General features: G+C 33.2%; 1 non-coding gene across 1 annotated transcript; it reads left to right on the top strand.

Annotated features, from left to right (window-relative positions):
- The first annotated feature begins 6,197 nt into the window (after positions 1 to 6,197).
- Positions 6,198 to 6,303, top strand: LOC128039498 (small nucleolar RNA R71). Its single transcript, XR_008194000.1, has one exon. It is a non-coding gene; the product is annotated as a small nucleolar RNA R71 (small nucleolar RNA).
- Positions 6,304 to 7,388: the final 1,085 nt, after the last annotated feature.

Genomic DNA, 7,388 nt, shown 5'->3' on the forward strand with positions numbered 1-7,388 from the left:
TGTTTTTGAGATCGTTGCAACTAGGTCCAGCTAGCCCGAACCTTTATTTTCTAATCTGTTAAAAATTGTGGAACTTACCATTGATGAATCTTGATTTTTTTTTATGATAGTTATATGTTTAAATTTTTTATTGTGGTATTTGGTTGTTTTGTGAAGTGATTTTTGTTAGATTTTGATTTAAGGATTAAATTATTAAAATGTCAAATTTTCAAGGTTTTATAGTGAATTTAATGAATGATAGGGACTTTTTAAGGGCCTAGAATATTCGACTACAGTTTGATTCTTGGAAAAATGGTCAATGATGATTTTCGAGTTAGAGGACTAAATTGCAAAAGTTATAAAAGTTTAGGGAAAATGTATAATTAATGAAAATTTATGGGTTATATACATTGAATGGAATTTGAAATATGTATGAGATTAATATATTTTATTTAATTATTATATAGATCAACACTTGGATAAAAAGGACAATAACCTTGGAAAAGAGAAAATAGCGGATGAGTCCCTACGTGTTGGTCAGAATTGAATAGTAGGTAAGTTCATGGTATTTCAATACGTAAATGAATTTCTATTGTGTTCTTATTTTATGATTCATTAATTAATATGTTTATAGAAAATTATTGTATGAATGCACATATGTGCCTTTGTTTGTACTTCGGTACCCCTGAATGCACATGCGTGCCTCTGTTTGTACTTGAGTACCCCTGAATGCACATACGTGCCCATGTTGTACTTTGGTATCCCTGAATGCACATGCGTGCCCTTATTTGTACTTTGGTACCCCTGAATGCACATACGTGCCCTTGTTTGTACTTCGGTACCCTTGAATGCACTTATGTGCCTTGTTTATACTCCGGTAACTCTGAATTATGTAGTATAGGAACTGTATTTAATTGTATTTAGATTAAATGTTATACTATGTTCTTACTAAGATTTGTAAGCTTATTGGTTCTTATGGATTGTTTTGTAGATAATCGTTGCTGATATTTTGAAGGGATCATTCAACCGGCTCACACTATCCATCTAAGTTGGTAGTTTTTGTATCTTCTTGGGTAGTGGCATGTATATATTGATATAGATGAATTTGTGATTGAAATGCTTAGGATGTTATGTAATGGTGATTTTGATGTTTATGTTTGGAAGGTTATGTTGATTTGTAATTGCAATATCTTATCAAAGTATAACATTTTGGTCACTTATAAGTGTATGTATAAAAGGTTGTTTTGGCATGTTTGAAATGGCTTGACAATGGTCATTTATGATGCGTACTGGCACTTAACCTTGCATGGTATGAAAATTGGCTCATTTTCTTGTAATTTTTATATTTTTGAGATCGTTGCAGCTAGATCCAGCTAGCCCGTACCATCGTTTTTTAATCTATTAAAAATTATGGAATTTACAATTGATGAATCTTGGTTGTTTGTGACGATAGTTATATGTTTGAAGCTTTGATTATGGTATTTTGTTCTTTTGTGAAGTGATTTTTGTTAGATTCTGATTTAAGGATTAAATTATTAAAAGTCAAAATTCCATGGTTTTATAGTGAATTTTATGAATGATAGGGACTGTTTAAGGTCCTAGAATATTCATTTATAATTTAATTCTTGGAAAAATGGTCAATTTAATGATTTGGGTTAGAGGACTAAATTGTAAAAGTTATAAAAGTTTAAGGAAAATATGTAATTAATGAAAAGTTATGGGTTATATACATTGAATGGAATGTGAAATACGTATGAGATTAATATATTGTATTTAATTATTATATAGATCAAAAAGATAATACCCGAGGAAAAAGTAAAATAGCGGATTAGCCCTAGTATGTTGGTCAAAATCAAATAGTAGGTAAGTTCATGGTGTTTCAATATATAAATGAATTTCTATTGTGTTATTATTTTTTGATTCATTAATTAATATGTTTATAGAAAATTATTGTATGGATGCACATGCGTACCTCTGTTTGTACTTCGGTACCCCTAAAGGCACATGCGTGCCCCTGTTGTACTTCAGTACCCCAGAATGCACATACGTGCCCCTGTTGTACTTCGGTACCCCTGAATGCACATGCATGCCCTTGCTTCTACTTCGGTACCTCTGACTACTCTTACATGTCATGTGTATACTCTGGTAACTCTAAATTATATAGTATAGGAACTGCATTTAATTGTATTTAGATTAAATGTTATACTACGTTCTTACTAAGCTTTGTAAGCTTATCGGTTCTTATGAATTTTTTTACAGATAATCGTTGCTGACATTTTGAAGGGATCATTCAACCAGCTCACACTAACCATCTAAGTTGGTAGTTTTTATATCTCCTTGGGTAATGGCATGTATATATTGATATAGATGAATTTGTTGTTGAAATGCTTAGGATGTTATGTAATGGTGATTTGGATGTTTATGTTTGGAAGGTTATGTTGAAATGGTCACTTATAAGTGTATGTATAAAAGGTTGTTTTCGCATGTTTGAAATGGCTTGACAATGGTCATTTATGGTGTGTATTGGCACTTATTTGAACTAGGTTTTTATGCAAGAAATGAGGTAAGGTTAACTTGATTTAGTAAACGATGTTTGATGCAATTGTGGTGCCTTTGAATGACACATTGATTAGGTGATTTACGATGATTGAAATGACATGATTATATGCGTTTGAATGGTGCTTGAATCCCTTGACTTTGTGTTTATATAGTTTAAGTGATTGGGTATTAAATAGACTTGAAATGGTTTGATTTTAGGTACATCTTGGGTTCACATGACTTGGGACACAAGCGTGTGACATAGCTGAGTGAGGCACACGGCCTGGCGACACGACCGTGTGTCATCTGAGAGTTTTTTAGTGTACAAGTCAATGAGTTACACAGCCTAGCATACCTCCTGACACACGGGCATATGGGGATACTCAGAAAGTTACACAGCCTGTCACACTGGCGTGTGACACGACCGTGTGACCCTACTCAGTAAGTTACACGGGTAAGGACATGGGCTGGGACATAGCCGTGTGACCATTGTTCGAAATTTACATGGCTTGAGGCCATGTCACACGGCCGTATGACCCCTGTTTCCAATTTTTGCTACTTTTTCCCTAACTTTCTGTTTTTTTCAAATTAGTCCCAAATTGTCTTTTAACTATTTTTAGGGCCTCGAGGGCTTGATTTAGGGACGAAATGTATGTGATTGAACGGTTTATGATATATTTAAGTTATTGAATGTTATGATGTTTAAATGTTTCTGATTTTATTGTAATGCTCTGTAACCTTAATCTGACAACGGAGACGGGTTAGGGGTGTTATAGAGATTAACCGACTTCTCAACTCTTCAAAAGTTTCTAAACATGCTTTGTTAAAATTAAAAAAAAACTATATATTTCTCTAACAGCATAAACACAGGCTTAGACATTTTTGAAATATCTTTTATAAACCTTTGATAAAATCTGGCATGGCCTAAGAAACTTCGAACTCCTTTCACACTAACTGGTGGTGGTAATTTTTCAATTACACCCACTTTCGCTTTATCGACTTCGATCCCATTTCTGGAAATTTTGTCTCCTAAGACAATTCTCTTCTTGACCATAAGATGACATTTCTCCCAGTTAAGGACAAGGTTTGTCTCATCGCATCTCTTAAGCACCTTAGTCAAATTACCCAAATAAGCATCATAAGTATTACCAAAAATAGAAAAATCATCCATGGTAACCTCCACAAAATTTTCTACCATATCAATAAATATGGTCGTCATGCATCGCTAAAATGTGGCAGGTGCATTAGGTAAACCGAAAGGCATTCTCCTAAATGTAAACGTATCGTACAGGCAAGTAAAAGTCATTTTCTGTTGGTCTGTCAAGGCTACAACTATTTGGTTGTATCCCAAATATCCATCTAAGAAATAGAAATATTCATTGCCTGCTAGTCGACCTAACATCTGATCCATATAATGCGATGGGAAATGATCCTTCTGAGTGGCTTTGTTCAATTTTTTGTAATCAGTACAGATTTCCCAACCCATGACAATTCTCGTCAGGATTAACTCATTATGTTCATTCTTAAAAATCATAATTACGCCTTTCTTAGGTACATACTGTACCGGACTTACCCATGAACTATCTGAGATGGGGTAGATAATTCCTACATCAAACCACTTGATCTCTTCTTTTTGCCCTACCTCTTTCATGATAGGGTTGACTCATCTGCCCATCAATTCTACCTATTTTGCCTTCATCTAGGATAATATTGTGCATACAAAAGGAAGGGTTTATTCCTCGAATAACAACTATGGTCTAACCTATTTTGTTTTTCTCTAGGATAATATTGCCCTCGATTGACAACTTTGGTTGCGTAAATTCCCAGACTTCTAATTCTAGTGGTTCAAATCATGCTGGTTGAACATAGCTCGTCGGATTGGCTTCCAACAAAGTCATATTTTCATTACCTTATTCATCCTCCAATGTTTCAGACCCTAAAGTGTTCTCCAATGGGTCTTCAAAATTGTTTTCCCATTTTATAGAAACTAAGGTTTCTAGGCCTTCCATTATTGAACATTCCTTTGTCGGATCGAGAAATTTCATTGCTTTCAGTACATTAAACGTTTCCTGATCGTCTTGAACTATCACGATGAGTTCACCTTTTTTCACGTCTATTAACATTCTTTCCATAGCTAGGAAATGTCTCCCCAGAATGATCAGCGCTTCTGTATCTTCTTTAAAATTTAAGATAATGAAATCAACAAGAAAAATAAACTTATCAACTCTTACCAAAATATCCTTGATCTTTCCTTCGGGGTATGCTAAAGATCGACCCACCAACTAGAGTGTCACAATTGTAGCTTTTACTTCACCTATTCCCAACAGCTTGAAAATAGATTTGGGCATCAAGTTGATGCTCACTCCTAAGTCACACAAATTTTTACCACAGCAAGATTCTCAAATATTATAAGGTATGGTAAAAATTCCAGGGTCCTTCTTTTTTGAAAGTAGCTTGTTCTGTAAGAATGCACTACACTCAATCGTTAATGCTAAATTCTCATATTCACTAAGTCTATTCTTCTTCAACAAAATGTCATTCATAAACTTCACGTAATTGGGAATTTGCTCTAAAGCCTCTTCCAACGGGATGTTGATGTGCAATTGCTTTAGAACATCCAAAAACTTCTTGAATTACACCTTACGTTTCTGTTTATTTGGTTGGGATTTTTAAGGATATAGAGGTGTTGGAACTTTGGGTTGAATTAGACAACTTTTCTAAGGTGATAAATTTGCATCCAAAGAAGATGTTAGCTTTTCAGAATTTACTGGGTTAGATTTTACCTTATCAGACTTTGTAAGTTCTAGCTCTGTTGGTGTAAGAATTTCAACTGTTGGTTGACTTTCCTTTTTCTCAGTAGGTTCATCATCAATCACAACCGTCTTGGGCTCCAAAGTCTTACCACTTCGTCAAGCTACTACCTTGCAATGTTCCTTACCCAAATTCCTTAGATTTTCTATACCGCTCGAAAAGGTTCCTTACAGTCGGTTACGAAGCTACGTAGCTAACTGACCCATTTGGTTCTCCAAATTTTTCAGTGTTGCTACTTCAATTTGGATTAAGGCATCGTTCTTTGCCATGTACGCCTTCAAAAAGTTCTCCATGACTCATCTTGTGGTGGTTTTGGAACTTGTTGATTAAATCCTTAGGGTTGACTTGTTCTATGTTGCATGTAGTTTTTCAGTCCATTTCCTTGGTTACTCTAAGAAAATTTTGGATGATTGCGCCATGAAGGATTATAGAAGTTGGACTGTGGTCCTTGTCCACTTCTATTTTAGTATTGATTCCCCATGTAATATATTGACTCAGGATTTCATGGGAATTCTCGAAAGAATGAACTTCTCCAAAGTATACGAAAGAAATAACCTCAAACTGACTTGGTGATTGGGCTGCAAAATTATTAGAACCATTAGCAGTAAACTATTTCAACATTGAAGAAATAGAAGATATATGAGTTGAGAGTGATGTCAACGCGTCCACTTCATGCACCCTGGCTACTAGTCTCCTAAAGTTGCTCGATTTGTTGGCCATTGGTAGTTGTTGCTAGTGATCCTCTCAATGATCTCGTAAGCCTTATTTAAGACATAGACAAAAGAGCACCATTCCAAAAAGCATCTACCATCAATATTGTGTGTTCATTGAGACCGTTATAAAACGTCAATAACTGGATGCAATGTGGAATCCCATGATGAGGACACTTATGAAGTAATTCCTTGAATCTTTCCTACGTATCGTACAAGGATTTGCCATCCAATTTTAAAAAGTGGTTATCTCATTTCATAACTTAGGGCATGTTTGGTTCACTGTATTGGATTAGAGGTGTAATGGAATAGAGGTGTAATAGCAAATCAACTGTTTGGTTGAATGTAATGGAATAGAGGCGTAATAGTAATCTTGTGTTTGGTTGAATGGAATAGAGGTGTAATAGCATAATGGAAAAAACTAAAATGACTAGAATACCCTTAGCATAAATTTATTTTGGTAAATGATTATTGTTATTGTTATTTAAATTTTAATAAGATTATTATTATCAATAATAAATAATTTAATCATATTTAAACATGATTATTATTAAATATATTATAATTAAAATATATAATTTAATAAAATTCTTAATAATCAATATTCTTATATAAATTTACTCAAATCATAATATATGATACTATAAAAGATAATTTGAAATGATTAATATTAAATATATTTTAATTAAAATTTGAAATGATTAATATTAAATAATTATAACTAATAATTTAAAATTTAAAATGTTAAATTTACTTAACAACATAATGAATTAGGGTTTTTCTTCATATTTCCAATTATGTATTCCATTTCCGACCGTAAAGCACCTTTCAACTCATCTCATCAGTAATTTTCTGTCCATTGACAAATTAGGATTCTATTGTTTGTGCATCAACAATTTCGAATTCTAAAATTTAGAACGTAAATTTAATTATATAAGCTTAAATAAAATTTAATTATTTTTTGTGTTGTCCTCTGATTGAGAATTGCGAGTGAATGACGTGAAAATTCTGTTAATATAAACTTGATTTGTTAATTTCGACTCTTAATTTGGATAAATAGAGTTCAAATCCAACAATCTTAAACACCAAAAACGTAGTGAAAATTCATTCTTATAGAGGACCTTCCTGATCCAACCACAAAGTACAAACTAAACATTTTCCCTTTTCAAGTTAATGTCCCACATATACAACATTTAGGACTTTAAGGAAAAGAAAAAATAAACCAAAATTTAACCTGATATTTATAAAACAAGAATCAGCAGGAAGAAGTAAAATGTAGAATTTGAAACCAAAAGAAAAAAGAGCGATGAATATCCAAACTTAGATCAGAAATTAGTGTAGTTAAGAGAG

The sequence above is a fragment of the Gossypium raimondii genome, chromosome 2 (genome assembly GCF_025698545.1).
Source record: "Gossypium raimondii isolate GPD5lz chromosome 2, ASM2569854v1, whole genome shotgun sequence".
NCBI classification, from domain to species: Eukaryota; Viridiplantae; Streptophyta; class Magnoliopsida; order Malvales; family Malvaceae; genus Gossypium; species Gossypium raimondii.